Raw genomic sequence first — 13,858 nt, forward strand, 5'->3', positions numbered from 1 at the left:
TGCAGAGACCCATAGCCAAACATTACATGAGCTTGGGAAGTCTTGTGGAAAACTTGGGGGAAGGATTGAGGAACTTGGAGGGGATAGAGTTGCCATAAGACCAACAGAGTCATCCAGCTTGGACACTTGGGGCTCCCAGAGTCTAAACCACCAACCTAATAACATCACACATGGGTTGGACCAATTTCTACCACTGACATAGACATAGGTAGTAGTTGTGCAGCTTGTTCTTCATGTGTGTTCCTAACAATTGGAATAACCTGACCCTGTTGCATGCCAGTAGATCATATTCCTCTAACCGGGCTACTTTATCTGACCTAAGTGGGAGAGGCTGTGCATGCTCTCGCAGTGACTTGATGTACCTGGGTGGGTTATTACCCAGAGGGCACCTCCCCCTTCTCAGAGGAAAAGGGGAGGGCATGGGGGAAGGGCTACATGAGGGAGGGACACCGAGAAGGCCTGCGATTGAGATGTAAAGTAAATAAATAAATAGTAGAAAGAAAATGAATGTGATCAAAATACAGTATATGAAATTCTCAAATAATTAATAAAAATGAAAAGAAAGCATTACATGGCAAAAATAATTAAACTCAGGTCTAAAATCAATAAGGTAAAAATAGTATAAACAATGAATGAAACAAATAGTTTGTTCTTTGAGAAAATCAATAAATTGATAAACTCTTATACAAATTAACTAAATGGCACAAAGAGGAGATACAAATTAACAAATTTAGAGACAAAAAGGTGAGGCATAACAACAAAAATCAGGAAGTGAGGAAAACCCTAAGCACACACTTGAAAAACTATACTCCACTAAAATGGCAAATCTAGACGAAACGGATTGCTTGATATATATGGCAGCTACCAAAGTTAAATCACAATCAGATAAGGGATAATAACTTAAGAACATAGATGCAAAATCTTACAATAAAAATTGATGCAGTGAAGAAAAAGAGGTGGAATCGTCCCAAAATGTCTCTTGCCCAGAAGAAAGACCGGGTTGCTCAAAAGAAGGCAAGCTTCCTCAGAGCTCAGGAAAGGGCTGCTGAAAGCTAAAGCAGTTTTCTATGAAGATTTTTTTTCATAAAGACAATAAACATATTGATCAAGCAAAAAAAAATGATGCCAACTGATTCCAAGAACACATAGAAACGATCATCTACCACGATCAAGTAGACTTCGTCTCAGTGATGCAGAGATCACTCAGGATACAAAAATTGATAAACCCAATCCACCATACCAAAAGACGAAAACAAAGAAACAAACAAACAAAAAAAAAAAATGACAATCTCAAAAACTGAGAAAAGGCCTTAGGAAAAATCTGAAAGCCTGAGGTGATAAAGCCATGTAGAAGTTAGGAATACTAGATACATACTTCATAATATAGGAGGTAATTTACAGCCAATATCCATGTAAATATAAATAAGTGCAGAATATTTCCAGTACCATCAGAACCTAGCCAAAGATGTCCACATTTTCTTTACATATTCAACAGTGTATTAGGAGACTTACCTTGCTTAACAAGATGAGGAAAATAGATCATGGTGATACAGATATGAAAGGAAGGAGTAAAAATATCTGTTTGCAGATAATATGATTGTATAATGTGACCCTAAAATTTGGACAAGGACACTCCTATATCTGATTTTAACATCATAGCGATCTGCAAAGTTAATACAAAAAAAAAATCAGAATTCCTCTTAAATACAAATGACAAATTCCTGGAGAAAAAAAAAAACCAGAGAAACAATATCTTTCCTTTACAATAACCTTAAAACTATCTTGGGGTTAATTCCAACCAAGCAAATCAAAGACTTATAAAAACTTTAAGACGTTGAATAACTGAAAAATATATTAGATAATGGAAAGACTATCCATGATCACCGGTTGGTAGGATTAATATAGTATAAATGGCCATTTTATCAAAATCAGTCAACAAATTTGAGGCATCCATCTTCAAAATTCTCATATTATTATTCACAGATGTTGGGAGGAGCTTTTCAACTTTATATGGAAAAACAAAATATCCTGGATAACAAAAATGATCCTAAACAATAAGAGAATCACTTGAAGTGTCATCATCTCCTCCCTCAAATTTTACAACAGCTATAATAATAAAAGCAGCAAGTTATTTTTGAAAACAGGCATTGAAATTTAAATGAAGAAAATATCTAATAAAAAAAGAAAGAAAGAAAGAAAGAAAGAAAGAAAGAAAGAAAGAAAGAAAGAAAGAAAGAAAGAAAGAAAGAAATTAAGAAAACAGGCAGGCATGATGAGCAGTGGACTCAAATTGAAAGCCCAGAAATGAGTTCACACACCTATAGACACTTGATAAAGATGCCAGAATTTAGGAAAAAAAAAAAAAAGACAGCACATTCAACAAGTGGTGCTGGTCAATCCAGATGGCTGAGTGCAGAAGAATGCCGAAAGTTCTATAACTGTCACCCTGCATAGAACTCAACCCAAGATGGATCAAGAACATCAACATAAGGCCAAATACAGCAATATGCAAGAACAGAAAAGCAGAACCTTAAGTCCAAAATGAGATGTTTTCATTAAATCTCCCCTATGAGGGATCAGGAAACACTATGGAAGAGAAAGCAGAAAAAATTTAATAGTCATAGTGGATGGATGACACCATAGCAACAGGCCACCTAATCACAGAAGATCTAATTCACATATGAATCCACAGAGACCGTGGCTTATTTCATGAGTGAGAAAAAATTATCTTAATTTTTTTCTTACATTTATTTAATGAACCATAATAATAATAACATATAATAATTATGATAATTATTAGTATATTTATGAATTTCAGCTGATGTTATACTTGATAGTGAAAATAAATTCAAAATTAAATTTTAATGAGTGATGGTTTTGAAATTTAAATTAAATATGAGATATGTCAGGAAATCTGTGGAGAGAGATGAAGTAGGTATACAGTCATAGAATTAAGTGAAAACCAAGACTGTTTCCATTTTTCCATTGATCTGTGAAACCATAATTCCTCATGTGAATTTTTATTTAATTTTTAATATTTTTATTACATATTTTCCTCAGTTACATTTCCAATGCTATCCCAAAAGTCCCCCATAGCGCCCCCCACTTCGCTACCCACCCATTCCCATTCTTTTGGCCCTGGCATTCCCCTATAATGGGGCATATAAAGTTTGCAAGTCCAATGGGCCTCTCTTTCCATTGATGGCCAACTAGGCCATCTTTCGATACATATGCAGCTAGAGACAAGAGCTCCGGGGTTCTGGTCAGTACATCATGTTGTTCCAACAATAGGGTTGCAGATCCCTTTAGCTTCTTGGGTACTTTCTCTAGCTTCTCCATTGGGAGCCCTGTGATACATCCAATAGCTGACTGTGAACATCCACTCCTGTGTTTGCTAGGCCCCTGATTCATCTCACAAGAGACAGCTATATTTGGGTCCTTTCAGCAAAATCTTGCTAGTGTATGCAATGGTGTCAGCGTTTAGAAGCTGATTATGGGATGGATCCCTGGATACGGCAGTCTCTAAATGGTCCATCCTTTCATCACAGCTACGAACTTTGTCTCTGTAACTCCTTCCCTGGGTGTTTTGTTCCCAATTCTAAGAAGGTGCACAGTGTCCACACTTTGGTCTTCATTCTTCTTGAGTTTCATGCGTTTATCAAATTGTATCTTATATCTTGGGTATCCTAAGTTTTGGGCTAATATCCACTTATCAGTGAATACATATTGTGTGAGTTCTTTTGTGATTGTGTTATTTCACTCAAGATGATGCCCTCCAGGTCCACCCATTTGGCTAGGAATTTCATAAATTCATTCTTTTTAATAGCTGAGTAGTACTCCATTGTGTAAATGTACCATAATTTCTGTATCCATTCCTCTGTTGAGGGACATCTGGGTTCTTTCCAGCTTCTGGCTATTATAAATAGGGCTGCTATGAACATAGTGGAGCATGTGTCCTTTTGACCGGTTGGGACATCTTCTGGATATATGCCCAGGAGAGGTATTGCTGGATCCTCCGGTAGTACTATGTCCAATTTTCTGAGGAACCGCCAGACTGATTTCCAGAGTGGTTGTACAAGCTTGCAATCCCACCAACAATGGAGGAGTGTTCCTCTTTCTCCACATCCTCGCCAGCATCTGCTGTCACCTGAATTTTTGATCTTAGCCATTCTGATTGGTGTGAGGTGGAATCTCAGGGTTGTTTTGATTTGCATTTCCCTGATGATTAAGGATGTTGAACATTTTTTCAGGTGTTTCTCTGCCATTCGGTATTCCTCAGGTGAGAATTCTTTGTTCAGTTCTGAGCCCCATTTTTTAATGGGGTTATTTGACTTTCTGGAGTCCACCTTCTTGAGTTCTTTATATATATTGTATATTAGTCCCTTATCTGATTTAAGATAGGTGAAGATCCTTTCCCAATCTGTTGGTGGTTTTTTTGTCTTATTGATGGTGTCTTTAGCCTTGCAGAAGCTTTGTAGTTTCATGAGGTCCCACTTGTCAATTCTCGATCTTACAGCACAAGCCATTACTGTTCTATTCAGGAATTTTCCCCCTGTGCCCATATCTTCAAGGCTTTTCCCCACTTTCTCCTCTATAAGTTTCAGTGTCTCTGGTTTTATGTGAAGTTCCTTGATCCACTTAGACTTGATCTTAGTACAAGGAGGTAGGAATGGATCAATTCGCATTCTTCTACATGTTAACAACCAGTTGTGCCAGCACCATTTGTTGAAAATGCTGTCTTTCTTCCACTGGATGTTTTTAGCTCCCTTGTCGAAGATCAAGTGACCATAGGTGTGTGGGTTCATTTCTGGGTCTTCAATTCTATTCCATTGGTCTATTTGTCTGTCACTATACCAGTACCATGCAGTTTTTATCACAATTGCTCTGTAGTAGAGCTTTAGGTCCGGCATGGTGATTCCACCAGAGGTTCTTTTATCCTTGAGAAGAGTTTTTGCTATCCTAGGTTTTTTGTTATTCCAGATGAATTTGCAGATTGCACTTTCTAATTCGTTGAAGAATTGATTTGGAATTTTGATGGGGATTGCATTGAATCTGTAGATTGCTTTTGGCAAGATAGCCATTTTTACAATGTTGGTCCTGTCAATCCATGAGCATGGGAGCACTTTCCATCTTCTGAGATCTTCTATAATTTCTTTCTTCAGAGACTTGAAGTTTTTATTATACAGATCTTTCACTTCCTTAGTTAGAGTCACGCCAAGATATTTTATATTATTTGTGACTATTGAGAAGGGTGTTGTTTCCCTAATTTCTTTCTCAGCCTGTTTATTCTTTGTGTAGAGAAAGGCCATTGATTTGTTTGAGTTAATTTTATATCCAGCTACTTCACCGAAGCTGTTTATCAGGCTTAGGAGTTCTCTGGTGGAATTTTTAGGGTCACTTATATATACTATCATATCATCTGCAAAAAGTGATATTTTGACTTCATCTTTTCCAATTTGTATCCCTTTGATCTCCTTTTGTTGTCGAATTGCTCTGGCTAGGACTTCAGGTACAATATTGAATAGGTATGGAGAAAGTGGACAGCCTTGACTAGTCCCTGATTTTAGAGGGATTGCATCAAGCTTCTGACCATTTACTTTGATGTTGGCTACTGGTTTGCTGTAGATTGCTTTTATCATGTTTAGATATGGGCCTTGAATTCCTGATCTTTCCAAGACTTTTATCATGAATGGGTGTTGGATCTTGTCAAATGCTTTTTCCGCATCTAACGAGATGACCATGTGGTTTTTGTCTTTGAGTTTGTTTATATACTGGATTACGTTGATGGATTTCCTTATATTGAACCATCCCTGCATCCCTGGGATGAAACCTACTTGGTCAGGATGGATGATTGTTTTGATGTGTTCTTGGATTCGGTTAGCAAGAACTTTATTGAGGATTTTTGCATCAATATTCATAAGGGATATTGGTCTGAAGTTTTCTATCTTTGTTGGGTCTTTTTGTGGTTTAGGTATCAGAGTAATTGTGGCTTCATAGAATGAGTTGGGTAGAGTACCTTCTGTTTCTATTTTGTGGAATAGTTTGTGAAGAACTGGGATTAGATCTTCTTTGAAGGTCTGATAGAACTCTGCACTAAACCCATCTGGTCCTGGGCTTTTTTTAGTTGGGAGACTATTAATGACTGCTTCTATTTCTTTGGGGGATATAGGGCTGTTTAGATCATTAACCTGATCTTGATTCAACTTTGGTACCTGGTATCTGTCTAGGAACTTCTCCATTTCATCCAGGTTCTCCAGTTTTGTTGAGTATAGCCTTTGGTAGAAGGATCTGATGGTGTTTTGGATGTCTTCAGGATCTGTTGTTATGTCTCCTTTTTCATTTCTGATTTTGTTAATTAGGATGCTTTCCCTGTGCCCTCTAGTGAGTCTGGCTAAGGGTTTATCTATCTTGTTGATTTTCTCAAAGAACCAGCTCCTTGATTGGTTGATTCTTTGAATAGTTTTTCTAGTTTCCACTTGGTTGATTTCACCCCTGAGTTTGATTATTTCCTGCAGTCTACTCCTCTTGGGTGAATTTGCTTCCTTTTGTTCTAGTGCTTTTAGGTGTGTTGTCAAGCTGCTAATGTGTGCTCTCTCTAGTTTCCTTTTGGAGGCACTCAGAGCTATGAGTTTTCCTCTTAGAAATGCTTTCATTGCGTCCCATAAGTTTGGGTATGTTGTGGCTTCATTTTCATTGAACTCTAAAAAGTCCTTAATTTCTTTCTTTATTCCTTCCTTGACCAAGGTATCATTGAGAAGTGTGTTGTTCAGTTTCCACATGAAGGTTGGCTTTCCATTATTTATTTTGTTGTTGAAGATCAGCCTTAGTCCATGGTGATCTGATAGGATGCATGGGACAATTTCAATATTTTTGTATCTGTTGAGGCCTGTTTTGTGACCAATTATGTGGTCAATTTTGGAGAAGGTACCATGAGGTGCTGAGAAGAAGGTATATCCTTTTGTTTTAGGATAGAATGTTCTGTAGATATCTGCCAGATCCATTTGATTCATAATTTCTCTTAGTTTCTCTGTGTCCCTGTTTAGTTTCTGTTTCCATGATCTGTCCATTGGTGAAAGTGGTGTGTTGAAGTCTCCCACTATTATTGTATGAGGTGCAATGTGTGCTTTGAGATTTACTAAAGTTTCTTTAATGAATGTGGCTGCCTTTGTATTTGGAGCATAGATATTCAGGATTGATAGTTCCTCTTGGAGGATTTTACCTTTGATGAGTATGAAGTGTCCCTCCCTGTCTTTTTTAACGACTTTGGGTTGGAAGTCAATCTTATCAGATATTAGAATGGCTACTCCAGCTTGTTTCTTCATACCATTTGCTTGGAAAATTGTTTTCCAGCCTTTCATTCTGAGGTAGTGTCTATCTTTTTCTCTGAGATGAGTTTCCTGTAAGCAGCAAAATGTTGGGTCTTGTTTGTGTAGCCAGTTTGTTAGTCTATGTCTTTTTATCGGGGAGTTGAGTCCATTGATATTAAGAGATATTAAGGAAAAGTAATTGTTGTTTCCTGTTATTTTTGTTGTTAAAGTTGGCATTCTGTTCTTGTGGCTGTCCTCTTTTAGGTTTGTTGAGGGATTACCTTCTTGTTGTTTCTAGGGCGTGGTTCCTGTCCTTGTATTGGTTTTTTTCTGTTATTATCCTTTGAAGGGCTGGATTCCTGGAGAGATAATGTGTGAATTTGGTTTTGTCGTGGAATACTTTGGTTTCTCCATCTATGTTAATTGAGAGTTTGGCTGGGTATAGTAGCCTGGGCTGGAGTTTGTGTTCTTTTAGTGTCTGTATAACATCCGTCCAGGATCTTCTGGCTTTCATAGTCTCTGGTGAGAAATCTGGTGTAATTCTGATAGGCTTGCCTTTATATGTTACTTGGCCTTTTTCTCTTACTGCTTTTAGTATTCTGTCTTTATTTAGAGCATTTGTTGTTCTGACTATTATGTGTCAGGAGGTATTTCTTTTCTGGTCCAGTCTATTTGGAGTTCTGTAGGCTTCTTGTATGTTCATGGGTATCTCTTTCTTTAGATTTGGGAAGTTTTCTTCTATAATTTTGTTGAAGATGTTTGCTGGTCCCTTGAATTGAAAATCTTCATTCTCATCCACTCCTATTATCCGTAGGTTTGGTCTTCTCATTGTGTCCTGTATTTCTTGGATGTTTTGAGTTAGGATCATTTTGCATTTTCCATTTTCCTTGATTGTTGTGCCGATGTTCTCTATGGAATCTTCTGCACCTGAGATTCTCTCTTTCATCTCTTGTATTCTGTTGCTGATGCTCGTATCTATGGTTCCAGATTTCTTTCCTAGGGTTTCTATCTCCAGTGTTGCCTCATTTTGGGTTTTCTTTATTGTGTCTACTTCCCTTTTTAGGTCTAGTATGGTTTTGTTCAATTCCATCATCTGTTTGGATGTGTTTTCCTGTTTTTCTGTAAGGACTTCTACCGGTTTGATTATGTTATCCTGTTTTTCTTTAAGGATTTGTAACTCTTTAGCAGTGTTCTCCTGCAATTCTTTAAGGGATTTTTGTGCTTCCTCTTTACTGTCTTCTACCTGTTTACCAGTGTTCCTTTGTATTTCTTTAAGTGTGTTATTCAAGTCCTTCTTGAAATCCTCTACCATCATCATGAGATATGCTTTTAGATCCGTGTCTAGCTTTTCCGGTGTGTTGGGGTGCCCTGGACTGGTCGAAGTGGGAGTGCTGGGTTCTGATGATGGTGAGTGGTCTTGGTTTCTGTTAGTAAGATTATTACGTTTACCTTTCGCCATCTGGTAATCTCTGGGGTTATTTGTTGTAGTTGTCACTGTTTAAAGATTGGAGCAGAAGCTGTGTTCCACTCACCAGCAGTCTCAAAATCCTGTGGCGGGGGTCCTGGGTAGCTGGAGGGTGTCAGCTGACCCTGCACTTTAGCTACCCTGGTGCTGGTCCGGCCGGAAGTGGCCTGTGGTCCTACTCAGGCCGTTTTTCTGCTTCCCTAACTAATGCAGTCTAAGGTCCCGCGTGCAATTGGATTGGAGCAGAAGCTGTGTTCCACTCACCAGAAGTCTTAAGATCCTGTGGCGGGGGTCATGGGTAGCTGGGTGTCAGCCGACCCTGCGCTCTAGCTACCCTGGCGCTTTTCTGACGGGAGAGGCTTGTGGCCCTACTGAGGCCGGATTTCTGCCTCCCCAACCAAAGCAGTCTCAGGTCCCACGTGATTGGACTGGAGCAGAAGCTGTGTTCCACTCAACAGCAGTCTCAAAAACCTGTGGCGGGGGTCCTGGGCAGCTGGCGGGTGTCAGCCGACTGCGCCCCAGCTACCCTGGTTCTGGTCCGGCCGGAAGTCATGTGAAATTTTTTAAAGCTAAGGGAAAATAACAAATTTCCTTATCAATGCATATCCTAAATTCAACATAACTAGACATTAATAAATTTCCCCAACTTTCCCCAAAATGTATGATTCCGAGTGATTATTTTTACCATTTATCTCATCTTACATTCAAATTTTGTCTCTTAAAAATGTCCCATCAGGAAGACGTTAAATCATGATAAGTACAGAATGTCAGGAATTTAGGAGCCCAGACAACAAGGAATAACCACAATGCTTCATTCAGATATCTCTTTAGGATCTAGCAGCACATTTTCCCAGTTGCTGGGAGTTTTGACAACTAATGACTTCAAACTAACTTATTTTTCTAAGTATTGTGTAACTGAAACAGAATAGTTTTAGTGGGGTTGTAGTTGCCTTCCAGGGAAGATCAGTACCAAGTGCCTGGTCAGTATAAGATTAGTCCACCTTGTTCTTCATTTCCTCTATGTAAAATTGCAAAGGACAATCACAAGTTCAAAACACTCTTAGCAAAAATCAGTATTCACAGTAACCATGGTTCAGATTTAGGAGTATTTTCCCATTCCTTGTATATCTGCACGACATTCTAATGGTCTCATAATATATTGTAGGTGATTGAAAATAGTCAGTTTGGCTGCACATATCATTTAAGTGACATATATTTGATAGAAAAATAAGGTGATTATAGGTATTTTTTTCTTCTAAGCAATGGAGCTTAAGAGTGAAAACAAAACCCACAAGATCAAAAATACTCCCAGTGCACTAAAATATGTCTATTGCTTGATGACAAATTTTAATAATCTTTAGCCATACACTCCCCCATTACTTTCTCTCTCATTGAAATATGTTAAATTAACTGACTTAACTCTCTGTCATTTGTAAAATACTTTAGCTTTCTCAGTGGGCTCCATAAAGTGAGAATCATGGAATATCATGAGATTTTTGTTTTTCTTGTTTCAGAAGTTATACATTCAATTGTCTAGCTAAACTGAACTTATTTGTGGATTGATTCAATGGGCTAAGATTACATAACACGATTCTTATGTACCAATGAACCCAAGTAAAACACAACATAAGCCTAAGTCGTCCTTCTTTCCAGGTACCTTTCCATTTCTTATAGTATTTATTCATTCAGAATTAGAAGTACCTTTAAATAACATCAAAAGAACTCTCTTACTTTTAGTATTCACCATTGTAGAATCCTCTCTAGAGTTCATTATCCTAGAGTAATGTTGTAAATCCCCCTAGATCATGTGTCAATAAAGGAAAGCTATTTTTACTTGTGTAGCGTAGAAGTAGCATTTTATTTTTAGATGAAAACCAGGAGTAATTACCTCCAAGCCTTTTCAAAGTCTTTCTAGCAGACTTCTTTCAGTTTTGACTTACTACCAGGCCAAACCTATATCAATTTCATTAAAAGTTATGGGGTTTATTTTTGTATGTCTTTGGTGTAAAGTAAAATAAATGTCAAAGTGTAATTAAAAGTGACTTTTCAAGAGTGCGTGCTGAGTGACATCAAAGGAATTTTATTAAAGAAGAATCATTTCATCTCACTGAGTCTGGGAACCCAGTGCTGAATAGCTACAGAAAGTCCACGGAGTTATTATTTTTGAATATATGTAGCTTACAAGAATATATGGATAGTAATGCAAAAGCAATAAAACACTCTTTTCTAATGCACTGGGATTTCATAACAGATTCCAAAATGGAGAAGGGCTTCTTGAATTCAACTAATAGATAGGGTGATTAATATCACAGCATACATTTAAACTTAGTAGTAGGTGACCAAGAGCTGAGTATTCGATTGTGTGCCAAAGTAGCTCAGTGAAACTGCACACTACAAAGAAGTTTATATCATCCAGGAGATATAAGTTCAATTACATTGCCTGCTACATAGACCACAGAAAGACTTAGAAACTATAGGGGCTCACTTTCTTATCAGTTTGAAAGAATGCCTTTCATTGGAGAAATTAATTAATGAGTATGTGTTTTGATTTATGGCTCTATTTTCTTTACTTTTTAAAAAGCCAACACTTAGTAAAACATTTTCAAATCAGTTTTCTATAAATCAAAGATCTTTAAACTCATTACATTTAAAGGCTCAAAGAAAACGGAGACTACTCTGAAACATCATGGACAGAATTTTTTCTCACAACTTGAAGGGAACATGAGCTTTCTGGCCAAGGGCAGATATGGTCTCCTAACAAAAGCTTATTTTCTGACACAGCTAGAGAGGAATTATAGCTATTATTGTTGTCTGCTATAGCTTATGTACTGTACAGCCAAGTTTTGTAAATCTGTAACTCTAGATTTATTAACTACAAGTAATCCTAAGATAGATGTACCTTGTAAAATGGATTCCTCTGAAAATAATCCTTACCTTTAAATAACATTATTCTCCTATAAACCAAGAAAATTGCTAATGAGGGTATGAAGTTATATCTAGCCTTGTTTGTTTATCCACAGTTATATCCTACAGGCAGAGAATGAATGGACTGTAGTTGTTTTAAGTTATTCTTTTTATAGTTTCATTACTTAATAATATGTTGCCATGAAAGCTCATGCACAGATATATCTTTTTCTTTTGTGTGTATGTGTGTGTTCAACCATTTCTTTTTTTTTTTTTCTTGGATTTTTCTTTATTTACATTTCAAATGTTATCCCCTTTCCCAGTTTCCTCCATTCCCAGGAAACCCTCAATCCCATGCTTATTTCCCCTTTTTCTATGAGGGTGTCCTTCTTAAAGTCCTCCATCATCATCATGAGAAGTGATATTAGATTCTAGTCTTGCTTTTCCAGTGTGATGGTATATTTAAGACTTGCTATGGTGGGAAAATTGTGTTCTGATGGTACCAAGTAACCTTGCTTTCTGTTGCTTATCTTCTTACACTTGCCTCCCTGTATCTGATTGATTGTCTCTAGTGCTACCTGCCCTCATTATATCTGACTGGAGCCTGTCTGTGTTAGAACTCCTCAGAGTCCAGCTGTCTCTGTGATCCTGTGATTCCCGGATGCTGTGATCCTGAGATTCTGGGTGTGTCAGAGTTCCTAGGTGTCAAGCTTCCTCTGGGACTCTGAGATCCTGGGGTGGCCAAGCTCCTGGGACCCTGGGATCCTGAGATCCTGGGTGTGCTAGAACGCATGGGAGTGGAGCCTCCTCTGGGTGTTGTGGGACTGGCTGTGGAGTTTGTGCCCAAGGTAAACCAGCACAGGCCAGAAGGAACTAGAGCCACTGGTTGGGCTAGATTTCTGCACCTCTGGATCCTGTTGGTCCCAGTTTCAGCTGGTGGGTTTGGAACAGATGTTGTGTCCTACTCATCCCTGATCCTAAGATCCTGGGCAGAGAACCTAGGAGTGGAGCCTACTCTGGGTGGTATGGGATTGGCTGCAGAGTTCATGCCCATTTCTTATTAATCCTCTTACTATCCTTTCATGTAAGCTTTCAATAGAAGATACTGTAAAATACTAGATTGTTTTTTTCTTTTAGAATTGAATAACAAGACACTCTGTCCGTGCCTCAAGCTTATGAATGTAAATAAATTGCCACTAAGTTTTAGATAACTAAATAAGATAAACATAAGATACTCTAAATGATGCTGAGTCATTCTATCTGATAAAATCTGATTATTTATTGATTTGGGCTATTCATGATTATTTTCATATAGATAGATAGATAAATAGATAGATATAAATTTTTCTACATATGAGGCTTACTTGATGAAAGATACTAAAATACATAAAAGAACATTTAAATGTATATCAGTTTTTTACTGCTGTATAACTGGTTATGTATAGTGTATTTTTGTATAATACTTTCAATTTGTATATGCAGCCATGGACAAACTGTTTTTCTGTATACCTACTTCTGTTTCATAAATACTACTTTATTGTTGTAAAAATTATTAGTTTTTAATCCTAAAGATACCCTCCATAGTTATCCTTATTTTATTTATTTATTTATTTATTTATTTATTTATTTATTTATTTAAAACAGTGTAAGTTTATTGGGAAGCTTCTCTAGGGCGAGTTCAATGGTCCCAAAGACAGAGGGCAGGGAGAAGGAAATGAAAGAGAGAAAGGGAATGCAAGCAGAGAGGAGAGAAGAGAGAGAGAGAGAGAGAGAGAGAGAGAGAGAGAGAGAGAGAGAGAGAGAGAGAGAGAGAGAGAGAGAGAGAGAGAGAAACTATCTTTACCGCTATTAGTAACGTTTTCTCATTGTTTTGACAAAATGCCTGGCAAAAGCAACTTAAGAACGGACATATTTATTTAGCTCAGAATTTGAAGATACAGTCAGTGATGACAGGAAAGTATTAGTGTTGTGGAGAACAATTGTTACCTGTGACAGCCAGGATCCTGAAACAATATTCACATTGTATCTCGGGTCAGGAAGCAGAGTGAGAGAAATGCTGGTGTTCAGCTTGCTTGCTCCAGTTTGTTCATTCCCAGAGGCCAGCTCATGAAATGAGAGAACCACCTCATTTTCGGTAAACATTTCTTGAATCACGCATAACAGACATTTACACTATAATTCA

The sequence above is a fragment of the Mus caroli genome, unplaced genomic scaffold (genome assembly GCF_978045245.1).
Source record: "Mus caroli unplaced genomic scaffold, Mus_caroli_1 scaffold_3, whole genome shotgun sequence".
NCBI lineage: Eukaryota > Metazoa > Chordata > Mammalia > Rodentia > Muridae > Mus > Mus caroli.